The sequence below is a fragment of the Polyergus mexicanus genome, unplaced genomic scaffold, assembly GCF_030449975.1.
Source record: "Polyergus mexicanus isolate NDT 795.1 unplaced genomic scaffold, iyPolMexi1.0 SCAF_26, whole genome shotgun sequence".
Classification (NCBI taxonomy): Eukaryota; Metazoa; Arthropoda; class Insecta; order Hymenoptera; family Formicidae; genus Polyergus; species Polyergus mexicanus.
The window spans coordinates 3,005,593-3,026,151 of NW_027223346.1; the positions used below are offsets into that span (position 1 = coordinate 3,005,593).

Sequence of the window (20,559 nt, forward strand, 5' to 3'; positions counted from 1 at the left end):
AAACAAACAATGACGCTTAATTTACTATATTTGATTTTAGATTTCTTACAATATTTGAAACAAAAGAATTAATAATAGCAGCATGTTTACATCCAAAATTTAAGTTAAACTGGTTAACCGGAGAAAAAAGAAAACGTGCTGAAAATTACTTGGAGGATTTATTGGGAATCCGATCAACTGAAAATTCTTCAAAAGCTGGAAAATCTGACGATCACGATGATTTTTTCATTTTTGAGCAAAAAACGGTGCAAAATGAATCTGAACAAGAAGAATTGCAATGGTTTTTAAAATCAAATAATTGTAATATAGAAATGTTAAACGACTATCCAAAACTTAAAAAACTTTTTATTAAATATAATACAGCTCTACCAAGCAGTGCATCTGTAGAAAGAATGTTTAGCATCGGCGGCTCTGTATTAACACCACAAAGAGGGCATTTAAATGATGATACTATGGAGCAACAAATTTTATTAAAAATTAATAAAGAATTTCGATAAAATTTAATCATTTATTTTGTAATAAACCTTGAATGAAATCTTGCTTACAATTTTTTAAAAGTTTTTCTTATGCAAAATAATTTATTAGTTTGTATTGTAAAAAAGTAACGGAAATTGTAACGACTCGTTACTTTTTAGTAACGGTAATGAGTTACTTTTTAAAATTGGTAACGAGTAACGGTAACGAGTTACTTTTTAGAAAAAATAACGGTAACGGTAACGAGTTACTTTTATAAAGTAACTTTTCCAACCCTGGTTAAAATTAATGAACATTAGTGAAATTGATTTACACTGCTTCGAATGGTAATTTGTTTATACCTAAATATCGCATATGTTAGACAAACTTATTTCGCATGAATAGTACTCGTTCTTCTGAAGTATTTATTAGATGATAAATCCGAGTCACAGCTCCAAAGAGAGCTTCATTAAGATATGGAGCGACTTCGAAGGGACTTATCTTCCGGTTCTCGGGACGAATAAAGAATCAAAGATTTCTCTTATCGGGATACTTCTGAGAGAGAGCACCGAGTGCTTTTTCTTTATTTTTTCCGAGGAGCTTTGTCCTTTGGCCGTATGTCTGAAATCTTTACGACAACGAAGGCTATTGAGATTCTTTCAAAAATCTTTCATTCGCGGAGATTTTACCGTCTGGATGTTGAAACGAACCTATGTGTCACCGACGACTCAAATATCTCTCAGCTTTGTCCACAATTCAAGCTAGTTGAGAAATTTCAACAAAACTGTCTTACATATGGAAGTATCTTTTAGACCGGAGAGAACGTAATTATATCGTATTTATTTAACATCTCTTTTTAAGATTCTATTATGTAAGAATAATTTGTATCCTTCATCATATTGGAGGGACCCGACACTCGCTCGTATTAATAATCTAACTGCATATTGCGAAAGGGACGCAAGAGTGGAGGAATAGGAAAATAAAATAAAATAAAAAAAAAATGATAAAAAGCAAATATAAGGGCGGAGACGATTCTAATCGGACCACGCGATTTGTCTATCTCAAACTTTTTAATTAATAACATCGTCGCAAATAAATCATTAATATTTGTGTTCCATTGTGCATCTAATTATAAGTAACAGATAATCAAAGCTAAATACCAAGTCAAGATTTCTTCCGTAGCATCTAATCGATATACAATATTTATCGGACAATAAAAAAGACAAAGATGAGTTTACATAAAGCAGAAACGGAAAATAATCTTCCATGAAAGACTTCGTCGCTTTACATGTAGCGAATTCCCACCCACCCCCCACCCCCCACCTCTCCTCCTCCTCCCGATGTTATTTATAATGTATAATCTAATCGATAGTCAATCAGGATTAAAATGCATTCTAATTACCGTCACAGAAGCCATACGATATCTCTTCTCAACGAATCAAAACGATATGTCGTTCGACACGTTTCTAAATAACCCTCTATCATCTGTTTAACATTAAGTGCGCGTCGTTTCTTGACAATTACATTCGATATAATTAATCACTATAGAATAATTGATATAACGGGCGATGCTTATTTAGTATAACATAACCGCAAGACATTTACTACTAAATATTAGCTGACAGTTCACCGCAATGTATAATATATTTCAGGCAATCAATGCAATTGCAGTTGCGAATGCACAAAAATAATAAAATACATCGTGACAAAATGTCTAAAGTTTCTTATCTTAAAATCTATTAATGAAAAAAAAAAAAAAACTGTGATGTCCTGGCTATTTTTTTTTTCCTTCGTAGTCTTCATATCGCTCACCTAACCTAACCTGTGTGCAATGAAAGAAATTTTGATCGCAACAAAAGCGATTTCATCGAATCAAAAACTCTTCAGCAATAAAAGGCGTATTTAAACTGGTATCGTACTATTGATCGGATTTACTGATGTTCGCGGATATATGAAAAGATTCGTATTACAACTTGGATATCGCTGCATCTCTCTACCGGGAATCGAGTATCTCGACGGACTCGAAACGCGTTAGAGAATTTGCGGGAACACACGGTGCATCAATAATTAACATGTACGTGGCTCCCATTACGTTGAAGATATTATAATGGCATACGCGGCGTAAATTAAGCCCCTTGTCCGAGGAAAATCCAAATAATGATATTAAATTAAAAATAATTAGCGGTAAACTCAAAGCAATAATTAAATTATCTATTTTTCTATCTTAATGTTGCAGTAGTTACCTACGAATAAATTGCATATTTTAATTATAAACTTTCTTTCTCTGTGTGCGGTTCTATTTAAATAAATTAATACATATCAAAGCGAAAAGTATGCGTAAAACAGCGAAATTAGTTTGAAAATGTTATCGTAATCATTAAAGGACGAGCGTTGCAGAACACCTTCCATAGAATGAAGAGTATTTAGTTAGGCACAGTTAGCGCTAATCGATACTATGTAATGGTTCTCCGAAGGACGCGGACGCGAATAAAGCGCGTAAGAAGATTGTCGTAAGCGATCGGCGAAAACGGAGATAATCGAAGTGTAATTAATGATATAATTCGATGAACAGAGCAGGGAAAGAGAGAGACGTTGCCGAGAGATACGAGCGACGAACTGCGCCGCTTGTAAAAGGATCACGGCCGACTATATACGGAGCTTCGAGGCCTGGGGTAGATGGGTTGGGTTGCTTTAACGAGATCCCGACGTTGGCTAACGAGACTTCCATAGGGATTTAGATAGCGCGTATAACTAGGTATATAGTCGCGGTAATGACGCGAATCGGTGTCATGTTTGGTATCGCTTCATGCTCGGGCTCATTTTAAAATTTCAAGCCGAAATTTTTCACGAACAGTCGGCAGTGCGTGTATCGATGCTAGAAAGGTACTCGCGGATGAAGGTCCGTCGTTCTCGTCTGCAGTTCCGTTCTTCGAAATAAAGTATGCGCACGCGAATCAGATCGATTGTGCAGAAACATGACAAAAATTTTATGGAGAAAATATATTATGTGTGAAAAGAAAATATTTGTATATGGAGAATAAAAATGCATACGATGAGCTGACGAAATATTTTTCTTTCACAGATGTTTTAACACTTCGCGCGCGGTAACGCGTTTCTTGAAAAAATAATATTGCGATCAATTACGCGTGATTTTTATTTGACATAGCTTTCGAAACGTTGAACAATTTATTACGGCTGTTACAAAGCGTTCTTTTAAAATCATATTGTCATCAAAAATTAATATTTTATAAATTATTATTTTTCTTTTAAACTTTTGACTCTTTCACACTTTCACATAGCTTCGTTATACATATTTCATGCATATTTTCATTAACAAACTTGGCATTATCAATAAAAAGTATGTTTTGTTTTCCCAAATGCTATACGATCTCTACACTGACAATGAGCAAAGAATCGTTAATTTGATATAGAAACTTATCTTTCTTAAAAAAAGGTAAAAAAAGGCGCCAAGTGCACGCGCCAGTTGTGAAAAACTGTTATATGTATTTATAAAACAATATTATTTTAATTTAATCTGTACAAAATAATGTTATTATAAATTATTGAAAAACTTATAAAAATATTTTAACAAAAAAAGTTGTACAAATATATTCTACAAAAATAATGATATAAAAAATTGCGCCAACAGAAAAATTCTGTCACATTATGTTCCACAATATTCCAGTGGGTAGAAATTAATACAAAATACTTCAGTACATAGAAAAGTAATATATACAGGTTAGGTTAGGTTGGGATACAATTTTTTAAAAGTTTTTCTTATGCAAAATAATTTATTAGTTTGTATTGTAAAAAAATAACGGAAATTGTAACGACTCGTTACTTTTTAGTAACTGTAACGGTAACGAGTTACTTTTTAAAATTGCTAACGAGTAACGGTAACGAGTTACTTTTTAGAAAAAATAACGGTAACGGTAACGAGTTACTTTTATAAAGTAACTTTCCCAACCCTGATTTAAACGTACTTTATAATATACGTCTATAACATTTTCGGCGCGCGTATATTTACTCAACGCACGTAAAATCTCAACAAAACTCGAATCAAGCTGTGCCATAAATCGCGGAATCTATGGGTCGCGCTCTATTTATAGGTATAATAGAGAAAGGTCATTTATAAATCCATACGATTCTTTAATCGCCATGCGTCGCACAATTTCGATCTCGCGCGAAGCGAAATACATTTATTAGCTGCTCCCGTGCCAACATAATTACGGATCACGCGAATCCGTACGTAAGAATTTCACGCGAGACGCAAAACAATCCGTAGCTTCGCGGACGAATAAATAATCGTCGCAATAACGTGACGCGGCCGGCGTCGGTCCGTAGTTTTAACGGCGGATCATAGGCGGTACTGGAAACGCGCGAGTTACATTATATTCGTTTGTGAAATGACGTTGTAATTTATTACAACGTTAAACAATTCAAATATCAACTCAAATATCTCAGAAACACTGCGTTAAATCGAAAAATGTTTCAAACAAAAGTTGTGTGGCTTCAAGGGGGCCATAAGATGGTGGCAATGATTTGACCTTGGAAAATCATTTGAAGGTCATGTGAAGGTCAACTTTAAAATCTCAAATGGAAACTCCCATTTTTTATTTAGTATTCTTGTAGCTGACATCGAGAGCTTTCCAAGACACTATAATAAACTATTTTTTTATTCAATACTTTTTGAGTTATTTTATATTTTAATCTGACATCTTTTGATATAAAAAATTAAATATCTCATAAAATATTCAGTTTTCGATAATCTTACCGTAATACTTTTATGTACAGAATAATGAGACAAATCAATATTGCATTAGTGTTATTTAAAAAATTCAAAATGATCGATCTTTTTATGAAAAAATAATTTTTTTTCCAATTTTTTTACTGCATATGATAGCTTGCGTGAAACAAATTAATTTTCATTATATCAACTATTTTTTTTTTTTTTAACTGTCGTATACGTCTCGAAAATCATATACGGACCATTACACGCTCTGTATATATGTATATATAGGGTGTTCAAAAAAACTATTCAATATTTATATGGTAGATAGGACACACCATATTGAGTAAAAAAAACCTTACATTGTTAGTAAACATGGGTCGAAAACTTAATCGTCTCTGAGATTTTTATATATAGAGTATCATGATTGACTTATTAGCTTTTATGTGTTGCATACGACGTGAGAAGAAGATAATCTATCTAAATCTTTATCTCGATACAGACAGAAAGTGTGTTCCACATGTCCTCCTTCCATTTCCATACACGCTTGGCATCTTTTTCTTACAGAATCGCGAATTCTCTCGATAATTCCAAATCTCTGTCGAATTATTTGACAAGCACGCTGGAGTCGGTCATGTAATTCTTCTAAGTTATTTATCGGCGAAGAATACACTATGCAATCAAATATTTCCATAAAAAAAAATCCAAAGGATTTAAATGAGGGAATCGAGGGGGCCATACAATCATGATGCTAACATACAAAAATGTTTATATCTTGGTTAAGCTTTCGACTTATATTTACTAAGGTTTTTTACTCAGTTTTTTTTTTTTTTTTTTTTTTTTTTTTTTTTTACATCCTCTATACATATACATATATATATAGAGGGTGTTCAAAAAATCTAGATTAGGCTTGTTGAATCATATGTAACTTCTATTGAAGACTTCACTAATTTAACGTTGGCGCTAAATTAGTATGTATATAATAGTATAATTAGTTAAATATTAGTTAAATATAATTAGTATATATATATATATATATTTTTTTTTTAATCTCATATATATGTATATATATTGTATATTAGATTTAATATTTTATTTGAAAGTAAACCACTGACGTCGATAAATTAAAAAAAAGAGAAAGAGATGGATAAAGAATTGTTATAAAAAATACTGCATTAGTGCATTCTTTGTATGCGTATCATTTTTATTACTTTAAATTTTACAATCTTGTTTAAAGATATCTTTTTTAACAATGAGAGTTGAGAAAAGTGCAGGATATTTGTATAAATCTTATAATGATGATAATAATACAAGAATTTCCTTATCGCTGTAATTTTTTTTTTTTTTTTTTTTTGCATAAAAAACGTTAAACAATCAATATTATCGAAAAGAATGAGATATATTAGTTTATGAAACACAGTTCAGACACAGTTGCGACATTACACGGTATATAACCGTTCGTAACGCACGCGCATCCTCGTCTTTGAAAACGGCCGTTTGCGGAAATTTATGGCTAAGCTTTCAAATCGAGTTCGCAAAATTCTCGTGAACAAACCCCGGCCAAGCTGGTTATGTATACATACACCATTGATGTTCGCATAAATTCGCTGTTTGTGCCCGCGGGAGTTGCCGCACGAGGCAATGGTACATGTTGTAAGTCGTCCTTGTCCTCGTCATTAACCACAAAGATGCACAAAGTCGCATGTTTTTGCATGCAAGTGCTTTTACATAGTAGCCATAACATCACGCATTCGCCCACTCGTGTATTTTGGGGGAGCACGCATAATATATTATATAAGAAACGACACAGTTGTCGTAAGGATGCAGTTTTTACGACAATTCACATAGTAATAATGGCATGCTACGAGACATGTATATTGTTAGCAAGAGAGAATTTATTTTTGGCGAAATCTCCACTCTTTATTTTTGCCGAAAATTATTTTTCTCGTTATGTACAACAATGTTGTTTTTTTTTTTCTGTATTATGAAAGTTATTCTGGGACCAATAACTGCATCATAAGCTTAATTTTGTATTCTTCGAATGTTCGCTTTAAATTACAAAATGACAAGTATAGCAAAATAAAATTGTGTGTTCCATGTTTAATTTGCAAAAGATTTTTTTCTCTTTTATATTAAATAGTGCATCCTGTCTTTTATAAATATTGTAAACTTGGATAACAAAACTATGACATTTTTGAATTCAAGAGATTATCGGTAATGAATTAAAATTATCAATTCGATTGCACAGCTCGAGATACTGTCTTGTTGGACGATTTTTTTAAAAACGAACTTCACGCCTTTTCATTCTCAGTATTATGATTATTTATACAATTCGAATTTGTATCTGCAAATTACTCATGCATGGGATGAAACCGCTTTCGAAACCGCATTGTGTTCTTAGCATATGTCGACCAACCAGAGCTTAGCACGTGAAATCAAATTACCTACGTGTAACCTTGTCAAACAATTTGGACGAGAAGCCAAATTGGTTCCTTTGAACTTCAACAGAGTGCTGCGCGCCAAAGGAAAATTATTATCGCTACGACGCGTATTGTATCTCAGAAAAAAATATAAAAAACAAATTTATGATATTATATATATATATAAATTTGTTTTTTATATGTATACATACACACACACACACACACAGAGCATCCCCAATTTAAATGACAAAACTTCAAGAGCGTGTAGGGGGCAGAAAAACTAGGACAAGAAGTCCTTTAGAAGTTTGTTCGGTTTTGCTCCATTTTAGAGAAAATCGCAAAAATTCAATCTCCCATTGTCAATTGCTCTCTTGAGTTGATTGGCACCGGATAACCCATTGGATATAATTTTTACTTCAAGGTTCCTTACATATGTAAACACTTGATGTTATCCTTTACGGTGTCAATTAATTCAAGAGAGCAATTAAGAGACCGAATCATAGATGCAGTGCACCAAATATCACTAGCCACAATGTCTAGCTGCAATTAATGAGGTCAGTGCTAGATGTAATGCTTGCATTGTTGTAAAAGGACAACATTTTGAACAATATCTGCATTAAAGATGATAATATAAATAAAATATAAATAAATAAGTAAAAAAACGAAAACTTGTTTTGTTTCTTTTTTTGTGATTTTCTCCAAAATGGAGCAAAAACAAGCAAACCTCTAAAGGACTTCTGTTTTAGCTTTTCAGTCCCCTAGACGCTCCTGAAGTTTTGCCATTTAAATTGGGAACACCCTGTCAAACCGGGTACCCTTATTTTTTCGTAATAAGTGCTGTTATTTATGGCTAACTTGTGTTATTAGTTGTAAATTGGCGTCATCATTATTTTAAAACAAACCGTGGCCCTGTGCACACGATATTTCTTTTTTAATAGAAATTCAAAATTTTTAGTTAAAAAAAAATCGATACCAAGAGTCGAGTCGTCGTGCACTTTTTTTTTTATATAGAGCATCTGTTTCGGTAAATGCAGCATTGCATTTTGTACATATTAGAGAGTATATCATATTAGTTTTGATCGGCACTTTATACGTCGGAATATACAACCGCCGTGTTTGTTACTTTCCTTATGTTGGGGCAAAACTTGGTACACATCTCATGTAATGAAAAGAGGAAGAATTGTTATCCTGACTTTATCCCCCTACAAAAAGCAATTGGAAACGAAAACTAATACTCAGAAAAAGAAACCACTAGAAAAAAAAGCTTTTTCAGATCCCCAAAGTTAAAAAGTTAAATAAGGAAGCAGCATTGTCCGCGCGAACAAGAGGATATTTTTATTTGTGATTTTTGTCAATAGAGAATACATCCTTATATTGTATTTTGATTAAAATAAATCTAAATTTTGTAATTACACGGTGTTTTGCATATTTTCAAATGGGTACTCTACCGGTAGGATCAAATCGGGTACTTTGACTTCTCCATAAAATCTTATTAATCTTGATAATCAAAATTTTTTTTTTATTAACTAACCTTATTTTCTCATAGTTTAAGGTTCACTTAAGACTACTAACGGTCGGCAATTTTTTTTTTCCTCTTAGATATTTTGTAGGAGAACAAATCCAAAAAAGCACCCGGTTTTACCTTATATAATTATATATCACTAAAAATTTTCTCATCAGACTAAAGACATTCACGTATCATAAAAGATAATTTCTTGCAGTAGTTTAGAGTGCGTCCATCAAATATTTAGTTGAAACTTAACTAGTTAAAATAACACACTTGGATACGCTTTCGAAAAAAATCTATTAGCAACTTTTATTGTTAGCACCTTCCCCTTTCGAATATATCGTAAGACTTGTCGCTTGGGATACGAATGATGCTTCTCATCCGAAAGTTTTCGATTAAAGAGATCGATGACACTTATCTGTTACAATAATTCCAGTTTCTGTACGTGCAGCTATGATAAAAAATTAAACGATGCGGTATTTTGCGGAAAAAAGCTCTCTTACGGATATCGCAAATTAGCTTCTCTTTCATTTTTTTCTTTCATACCATCATCTCGCGAGTGAACACGTCGTTTCTTGAAAAAGTGCCGAGCGCGAACGGAAACGTCTCAGGAAAGAGAAGAAAGAAGATCTGGGATTCCCTCAATATATCCTCCGATTTTCCAAGGGCGAAAAAAAGTCTGATACGAGAGCGGAAAAGTTTTCTTGTCACGATACATCTACTCAATGCGCGCGCGCGCCTAATACACACGTATTTACATATATAATTGCGCACGCGCGCGCTCAACATAGACATAGCTTCTTCTTCGGTAGAGATATTGCTGCCTCTTATCAGTTCACAGAGAGCCTTTGGTGCTTCTCCCTAGAAAAAACTAGTCAGGTTTCAAATAAGGTGAACCTTTTAAATTCGTTTCGTCATCTGTCTTTTCGCTTCTTCCTTTCTAATGTCACTTGTGATTTTATACGCTCTCGAGAACTATTATTACGAATCACGCGTAACACTCTTCGTAGATAATTCTTTCCAAGAAAGGATACCTTGGAAAGTTCTCGAAAGAGTTTCAAGAGAGTATTCAAGAGAGAGTCGATACGCCACGTGTCGCACAGAAAACAATACAACGTCGATTTGGATCCGAATGATTGTCAATATAATATTGCGATTTGTATGTAAGAGACAATATTATACAAGTGAGATACGTATATTGATACAGCGATCAAATGTCAATATCGATAACTGCGCAATTCAGGATGTGGATATTTTACAATTTTATATTCTTCGATGATATCACTCACACGTATTTACATATATAATTGCGCACGCGCGCGCGCAAACATCATAGCTTCTTCTTCGGTAGAAATATTGCTGCCTCTTATCAGTTCACAGAGAGCCTTTGGTGCTTCTCCCTAGAAAAAACTAGTCAGGTTTCAAATAAGATGAACCTTTTAAATTCGTTTCGTCATCTGTCTTTTCGCTTCTTCCTTTCTAATGTCACTTGTGATTTTATACGCTCCCGAGAACTATTATTACGAATCACGCGTAACATTCTTCGTAGATAATTCTTTCCAAGAAAGGATACCTTGGAAAGTTCTCGAAAGAGTTTCAAGAGAGTATTCAAGAGAGAGTCGATACGCCACGTGTCGCACAGAAAACAATACAACGTCGATTTGGATCCGAATGATTGTCAATATAATATTGCGATTTGTATGTAAGAGACAATATTATACAAGTGAGATACGTATATTGATACAGCGATCAAATGTCAATATCGATAACTGCGCAATTTAGGATGTGGATATTTTACAATTTTATATTCTTCGATGATATCACTCACACGTATTTACATATATAATTGCGCACGCGCGCGCGCAAACATCATAGCTTCTTCTTCGGTAGAAATATTGCTGCCTCTTATCAGTTCACAGAGAGCCTTTGGTGCTTCTCCCTAGAAAAAACTAGTCAGGTTTCAAATAAGATGAACCTTTTAAATTCGTTTCGTCATCTGTCTTTTCGCTTCTTCCTTTCTAATGTCACTTGTGATTTTATACGCTCCCGAGAACTATTATTACGAATCACGCGTAACATTCTTCGTAGATAATTCTTTCCAAGAAAGGATACCTTGGAAAGTTCTCGAAAGAGTTTCAAGAGAGTATTCAAGAGAGAGTCGATATGCCACGTGTCGCACAGAAAACAATACAACGTCGATTTGGATCCGAATGATTGTCAATATAATATTGCGATTTGTATGTAAGAGACAATATTATACAAGTGAGATACGTATATTGATACAGCGATCAAATGTCAATATCGATAACTGCGCAATTCAGGATGTGGATATTTTACAATTTTATATTCTTCGGTGATATCACTCCGACTTCGAACACCGTGTTTCGGATTTTATATGCTGAAATTATACCTCGATCTTTCTTCATGTTGACATTCAAGCGGCAATTGAGTATTTTCCGCTCGTTATTCGCAGCTGTAGCGCTTTATTGTCTGCTATTCCTAGAATCTTTGGCAGAGATAATTTATACATTATAAGATTTTTTCGGTATTTATCAAATTCATTGGAGAAACATAATTTGGTATTTTGAGAGAAATGTATTGAGATATAATATAATAGATGTGAAAAACGATGTACAAATTTATCGTCAATATTTTTAACCATAAGCGCTAAAAGGAAATTGAAAATAAAATAATGCTTGCACCGTGAAATATACATGATTCTTCCATAATACTTTAATTAAAATTTTTATTAAATTTATCTTAAGGTTTAATTTATCTTTGCTTCTTTTTACCCTTTTTAAAATAAGAAAATATACTCAATCTCTCCCTGATATCTGCTTCATTTAATTAATGCGATTAGAACGAAGCAGACATAATTCAAAATAGAGGATAGATTTCCATTTCTCATCGTGGAAGTAATTTTGCATCAATTAATGCCCGCTGGCAATATTAAAATGTCAGAAAATTATACGAACCCGTCAAGTACGAGGCTATATTACCTCGTTAAATCTACCTTCGACCTTTCCTTGGCAAAGAGTGCATCATCCGCGATAGTCTTAAAGCACTTTACGGAGATCGTAAATTTTCCCCTGCTGATTCATCTGTTCGATCGCGCGGACTACCAATGGCTTCCGCCAAGCGATGAGGACAAGATCGTAGTTTCGTTAGATGCCTCGTAATGTATCATTTTTATTATAGAGGAAATCCAGTTTTCGATCACTGTGCAAGAGAAACGAAAATCTCTTATCGCATCTCAATTGCCATTATAATTTTACCAATGATTGCACTATTATAGCATTATTTTTGAAATTTTGATATGAAATAATATACTCATGTCTCTATTTTTAGATATCAAAAATTTTTTTATACATCTTAATAATTACGCGTTCGATAAGTAATTTGATATATGAATTTTCAAATAATTAAAAAATTTTTTCAATCTTTTGCTTTCAAGTTCTCAGGAAGCGCAAGCGTGAAATCTTTTTGTCGCTGCTATCATTCTGCCACGATGAGAAAAGTATTGGCTGTTGGACGATGGTCACATTTATTGAATCGATTTAGCACGAGGTGTCCCATATGTCCGCTTTCCTTTTTCGCTTCTCGCATCGACCGCGATACATAGATATTAAATTGAAATTATTAGAATGAAATAAAGTTTCGTCCGCGCGCAAGTTTTCGAACAAAAGTAATTTCCATTTCGGTGAATCGCAATAAACTTAAAAATAGCGGAACGCGAGGATGATAGAGGTAGAAATAGAATCCTTCATTTGTCCTTATGCCAAGAAATCGTTTACTACTTATAAAGCGAGCGCAGTCGGTTGCAAAGTAAAAAATTAATTAAACTTGATGATTTGAAATTCTTTCGCTTCATCTCATCCTCGCCCCTCCCCCATTCTGACAATATTCTTCTGAAGACCGCTAGTCGATTTAAGAGATACCGAATATATGTATATGCTTTATGTCTGCTAACGATAGTATCTGCGAAGCGTACCGAATGGCGATGAGAGCTACAAATTTCTATTTAAAATTCTCAAAACATCGAAGAGACAATATTACTCGGAGTATGTCAAGAAAATAGAGCCAACACTTTTGTCTTTCTAGGCAGTACGGCGAGCTTAAAGTATCGAAACTCGATATCTCGTGTCGTAGGTTTATGCATTTATCGTCGTCGGTACTAACGCCGGATGGAGTGTTGAATTTTAAAGCTTCTCGTCTACGTGCGTAAACTTTAATACACACTACGACCCGTATTCCTCACGAAAACTTTAGATCATACTGAAATCTAATATATAGAACGACAGTTTACGTGGCGATTTGAGATATCTGTCTCTCCTAAAGGGCTCATTGGGGGCGGTCGTCGCCCTTTTGAAATTTGCATTAATTTCAAACGTGACGAAAAATTACGGGAGTAAATTTAGAATTATAATACAATGAGATACAAGGAATGCACGGTAGAATGAATACGATTCGAGTTTTCATTTTTTCATCTTGAAAAATTTATAATTTTCAAGCATAAAAAGAAGACGGAATCGAATATATTATATCGTCGTATTCGCACCCATAATGTCACACGCACTTTCGCGGGAAAATAAATTAATACGTCACGTTACTTATGCGACAAACTGATCCTATAGGAGAGCGCTTAATGCGAGACGAGAAAAGAGTAAAACATCGAGCGACCACCATCGGGTGCGCTCATTTATCTCTACTTTTTGACGCCCTGCGGGCTATAAAGAGGCGAGATTACTTTTTACTGACAACGACGACGACGACGACGACGACGACGACGACGATGGCAACAACAACGAGAAAGATACGCGTTTCGTAGAATGAAAAATTTTTTTCAGACCTTATCCCTGCCACGCCATACGATCTTGTTACTTGCGGAGATAACGGCTCAAAGGTGTTCCGGACGGTTAGTACGTATTGATTCCTTCCTGTGGCACTTTCCACCCTTTCTCCACAACCACAGTCTAACCCTCTATCCTCCCTTCCTCTCTTCCCCTTGATATCCTTTCGGCAGAAAAGCGTCCTCCGCCCTTGGATACTGACGTCTTTTCAAGAGAGCACTTTTGATCTTATGCGTCTCGACGCATAATAAAAACTCTACGAATCTCTACAGCTAATCAAATCTCCTGACTGAAAAGATGAAAAAATAAGGATCCTTGAAGTAAATGTATACATGGGAACAGTGGAATTATTTTAAGCATGTAATACGCAAAAATAACTCGCCGCTACAATGTGACGTTTGTATACTTGATTCCGAGTAATTACGCTGAAACACGACGGGGTAGAATAAAATCTGCGCTAATCTAACTCTAAAGAAGCAGTGATCACATTTTTAATCCTTCAATGTATTTTAATAAGATATTGATGTTAATAATTAATAATGTTAATAACGAAAACAGCATGCAGCAATATGTTGTTAGCATTCATTGTAGAATATTACGAAGGGCGTATTTTATGTAAGATATGTAGGATAGATTCTAGAAAAACAATATAGCATAGCATAGAAGTAGCTTCCCATACAGCACCGCAAGATTGCAACAACATTGCAGCAACATTTTTCTGCAAGATTGCAACATTGCAGAAACATTGCGAAATGTTGCTGCAACGTTGTTATGATATTGCAGCAACAGTAAAATGTCCGCCTACAGAAATATTGCAATATAATATTGCAGCAACATAGCAATATAATATATATACAATAATGCTTTATGTATATTTATCGATATAATATCCTTAACATATGAAAAAAATAATAAGAAATTAGGCCTATAAGAGTCAGGATCTAGCGTGTATATAGATTTTCTGTATTATAATAATAACGAAATTATAAAATGTAAATTTTTCAGTACACATTCGACTTCCTTCAGTGACAGAGAATATCTAAGAGAAATAAGAAAAAACTCAATTTGCAATTGTGTAAATTCACAATTTCTTTGTATCCGAAATATTCAGATATCCGGATGCAAAAAGATTGTGGTGAATTTATGCATACGAGTTTTTTCACATCTCTCTTGTCTTTATATAATCTCAAAATTTATTTATTAAAATCTGAAGTATCTTGCATATTAGAAAATTATTATCAAATTTTTGATTTTATATAAGAATGGAAACTATTAAAAGAATTCTTAGTCCAATGTCTGAGCCCCTGTATTGGGGTCATATCATACGATTTAAATTAACAAAAATAGTTATTATATCTTTTTAATCTTACTAGCCGCTCTTTGTAAATTTTATATATGGTAATCATCATGACTAAAAATTAAATGCGGAATAGATAGCGCAACATGCGCCGCAGAGTGGTAAACGAATGAACTAGCGATTATTGAATACTTTTTTTGTAATATTTTCGGAATGTTGCTGTAACATTGCTAAAGTTATATTGTAAAATAATGTCTTTGCAATATTTCTGCAACATTAAACTGCAATATGTAATATTACAATGTTGCAGCAATGTTCTTGCAAGCTTCAGTGCTGTATGGGTTAGAGCAACGCAAAAAGGTATGTAACAGTTTATGATAATTTGCGGGACAAACGCATATATGTATATGTGTATAACATATATACATCAGCTAACTTTCGGTATTTAAAAAGAAATATCCAATGTATTAAATATAGATTGTCCGACAACGCAAAAGTTTAAAAGATTTTTATAAAATGTTTTAGTGTTTTATGTCTGTATCATTTACATCGAATCAATTAGAATTGTCGCAGAATACTATAAAATTATAGCTTCTAACAAATTTTAATCGACCAATTATATTTATTCATCGATAATCGCGAATGTTGTAAAGACAGATATTTTGCAAGCTTATAATTTTATAAGTTTTTATAATTTTAATTGTAACATGTAATAAACTAATTATTAGTTTATTATAAAAACAAATGAATTATGCGCGCATATGATACAAATTGACCCATATTAAGTTAGCCCCCCCCACCAACGCCAAATTAAATCAAATACATCAAATAATTTAGTGCTAATTATGTGCTAATTAGTTGCCGTAGTCCGAATTTTGTTGCTCAAACCGTTTAGCAGGAATTTACATTCAAAGTGGGGGGTGCTAACTTGACATTAAGCCAGCCCCCCCCATAGTGAAAAAAATATATAGAATGCTCGAATCAAAAAATAAAATACACTAGAATTTGTTACTATTTTGTTGCTCTAAAATAACATAAAAATATTTTAAAAAAAGTATATTATTTAATTAATACCACTATATACTCAGTCTCGCCGCGCCGTACCATTCACTTGCGCGAAGTAAAAGTAAATAAAAAAATGTATCGCTCGCATGTATTTGGTACTAAAATAATCTGTGGACAATATACTGTCGAAATATATGAGAAACTGAATTTGTTGCTCGTCTTAAAGTATTAAAAATCGATACTTTGTCGCCGCGGACCCTATACGACGCGCTATTATATTATATAAACTAACTAAAAGAATTTGTTGCTCGCATGTTTTTGGTATTAAAATAATCTGTGGACGATGTACTATCGAAATATATAAGAAACTGAATTTGTTGCTCGTCTTAAAGTATTAAAAATCGATACTTTGTCGCCGCGGACCCTATACGACGCGCTCTTATATTATATAAATTAACTAAAAGAATTTGTTGCTCGCATGTTTTTCTCGCATATACCAATCACCAATCAAGAATCGAATGACCGTGATTGGGCAATTTTACAACCATGAATATTATTAAACCTGACGTGTAAAATTAGTCAACTAACTGTCGACTAACCGAACACATTTTTTTTTTCTCTTAAATAAGAATATTTTATCAGGAATGTTCATATGTGGTGTGTGAGCTGCTTTTCAGATATATTCCTCCTTGAATCTTACACATTCTATTCAACGATTATTCTCGTTGTATTATCGTTTCGCCATGAAAATTGATCGAAATTTTGTAATATAAGCTCTCTCTCTCTTTCTCTCGAGCCGCGCTTCTTTGTTTATATCTGAATGTTTACATCCAACTTTTTTGAACGCTTCTGTACCGAGACGTTCGGCGACGCGGTCCTCCCCTCTCCTCACTTAACCCGTCCAGCCTAAATTTTCCGTAATCGTGTCAGTCCCTTCGCACAAGCGCGAGTCTCAAGACGAATTACGGTCGCGCTCCGTGTTTCTCGCGTCTTTTTATCCGTCGAAAGTGAGATCCGCGTACGAACGAGTGTCGGGGGGGGTCTTGTATCGAATAACAGGCGATTATCCGAATGTAATATATTAACCCGTGTAATCGTGATTAAGGCATCTTTCGATATATATATACTCGCAAACGACAAGATTTTTCCCACGCATCTTTTATCTATCGAAAATGAATTTCGCATCCGAACGAATATTCGAAATATCCGAATCGAGAGTAATTTGTAGTTTTGATATATCGACTTTATAATACGATACAACGATCGATGAATACATTATTTAACATATTTTTAGGCGCTGAAATAATTTACTCGCTGTCGTATATAATAATATTGCGTTGAAAATATAAGCGCGTCGCGTTCCACACGTTTCTGCTTTAATATTCTTTAATATTGTTTTCAAATGTAATCCTTTTTTCAGAGTTATATTTACAATTTCATAAATCGAGATCGCAAAAGAGCGTCGCTCGAGCTAGTTTGATTTATCTCGCGCAGGATTCTTCGCGTACGGTTTATTTCTTGGAAGAGACGCGCTCGCTCCTTTTCCTGGAACGGATATTCGACGACGCGTTCCCCCCTCCCCATCTACTACTACTCAACCTGCCTAAATTTTCCGTAACCGTTACAGTAACCGTCGTATTGCATTAGCGTACGAGATTGAAATATTCTTTCCGTATTTCTCGCGTTTTTTTTATCCATCACAAGTTTATCCCGTGTATAAAGTGGATGTCGGGAGTATCGGGAATGTCGATTAGAATCACGGAAAATCGTCTCCGTCCATTTATTAATACGCGATTATATGTTCTTTCATGTTTATAATCGGCATGGAAATAATTTTACCGCGTCATTGCATATGGCGGATTTTGGACTACGAGTGAAATAGTGATTACGAGAATAGTGATTATGCATGAGTGGACAAATTGATAGACTGTCTCGTCTCAATTTGAAGCGAAGGGAGCAACCGGAAACGGAAGGGATCTCGCGATGACCAGATGCGGAAAGAAGTGAGACATGCAAGGGCGGTGCATCGGACGGTCAATAGAATTTATTATTAAACATTTAAAATTGTCAATATAATTTTTAGTTTATGGAAACAATAGTATTGAAATTTTTTTTTTTTTTTTTTTTTTTTTTTTAAATGATTTATAGCTCATGTATAAATATTTAGAATTATAACTGGCCATATTATCTTTGCCTTGATTATTTCTATTATTCGTCATTGATGATTACTGATGATTTCATAATTATAATCGTTGAGCGCATTAATTTTACTATTTTATTAGCATTCGAAATCATCATTAATACGATTACATTTTATTTAACTCTGATCACTCTGCAATCTTAACATCCTTAACGCGTCATTTTTAGAGAATGAAAATTATCAAACATGTGCATTAACGAAATTAACAATATGCATGTCAATTTATTTTTTAATTTATGGAAACGATGATATTGAAAAATCGAGTTGTTTTTTGATTAATTATTTATAATCTGATAATCATATAAATATTTAGAATTAAAACTGACCATATTATTTTTGCCTTGATTATTTCTATTATTCGTCATTGATGATTACTGATGATTTCATAATTATAATCGTTGAGCGCATTAATTTTACTATTTTATTAGCATTCGAAATCATCATTAATACGATTACATTTTATTTAACTCTGATCACTCTGTAATCTTAACATATATCTTTAACGCGTCATTCTTAAAAAAGCAAGAGGAGCAACAAATTCAGTTTCTTATATATTTCGATAGTATATCGTCCACAGATTATTTTAATACCAAAAACATGCGAGCAACAAATTCTTTTAGTTAATTTATATATTAGGAAAGCGCGTGATATAGGGTCCGCGGCGACAAAGTATCGATTTTTAATACTTTAAGAGGAGCAACAAATTCAGTTTCTTATATATTTCGATAGTATAATGTCCACAGATTATTTTAATACCAAAAACATGCGAGCAACAAATTTTTTTAGTTAATTTATATATTAGGAAAGCGCGTCATATAGGGTCCGCGGCGACAAAGTATCGATTTTTAATACTTTAAGACGAGCAACAAATTCAGTTTCTTATATATTTCGATAGTACATCGTCCACAGATTATTTTAATACCAAAAACATGCGAGCAACAAATTCTTTTAGTTAGTTTATATAATATAATAGCGCGTCGTATAGGGTCCGCGGCGACAAAGTATCGATTTTTAATACTTTAAGAGGAGCAACAAATTCAGTTTCTTATATATTTCGATAGTATAATGTCCACAGATTATTTTAATACCAAAAACATGCGAGCAACAAATTTTTTTAGTTAATTTATATATTAGGAAAGCGCGTCATATAGGGTCCGCGGCGACAATGTATCGATTTTTAATACTTTAAGACGAGCAACAAATTCAGTTTCTTATATATTTCGATAGTACATCGTCCACAGATTATTTTAATACCAAAAACATGCGAGCAACAAATTTTTTTAGTTAATTTATATATTAGGAAAGCGCGTCATATAGGGTCCGCGGCGACAAAGTATCGATTTTTAATACTTTAAGACGAGCAACAAATTCAGTTTCTTATATATTTCGATAGTACATCGTCCACAGAGTATTTTAGTACCAAATACATGCGAGCAATACATTTTTTTATTTACTTTTACTTCGCGCAAGTGAATGGTACGGCGCGGCGAGACTGAGTATATAGTGGTATTAATTAAATAATATACTTTTTTAAAAATATTTTTATGTTATTTTAGAGCAACAAATTAGCAACAAATTCTAGTGTATTTTATTTTTTGATTCGAGCTTTATATATATTTTTTTCACTATGGGGGGGGCTGGCTTAATGTCAAGCTAGCACCCCTCACTTTGAATGTAAATTCCTGCTAAACGGTTTGAGCAACAAAATTCGGACTACGGCAACTAATTAGCACATAATTAGCACTAAATTATTTTATGTATTTGATTTAATTTGGTGGGGGGGCTAACTTAATATGGGTTACAAATTGAATTATAGCGATAATCGAAACGATATTTGACGTAACTCGTGGTTATTGATAATATTCCAGTTTTATTCTGAAAACTATTAAGTTATATAGAGTTACATAGTTTTTTCATATTAAAAACACTGAATAATCGCGTACTAACAATAAATAAATTAATAGATGTAAGAAACATGTTTCGAATCAGAAATTTTCTGTCCGTTCACGGTGAACAATAAGCCTGTCGAGGGAGACAGCATAATAATTAAAGAATTGACGGTATAGATATATATAGCGTTTGTCATTTCTATTTT

General features: G+C 33.5%; 1 protein-coding gene across 5 annotated transcripts in view; it reads left to right on the top strand.

The window, feature by feature from the left end:
- Window positions 1-20,559, top strand: part of Dgk (diacyl glycerol kinase 1) — a 112,114-nt gene that overhangs the window by 27,226 nt on the left and 64,329 nt on the right. Inside the window, exon 1 of one of the 5 annotated variants that reach the window (XM_070314175.1) lies at window positions 18,077-18,297. The exons of the other annotated variants lie outside the window; for them this stretch is intronic. The gene's annotated coding sequence lies outside the window, so the exon portion shown is untranslated. Of the gene's footprint in view, window positions 1-18,076; window positions 18,298-20,559 lie in introns of those variants that run through there. 5 annotated transcript variants of the gene reach the window in all.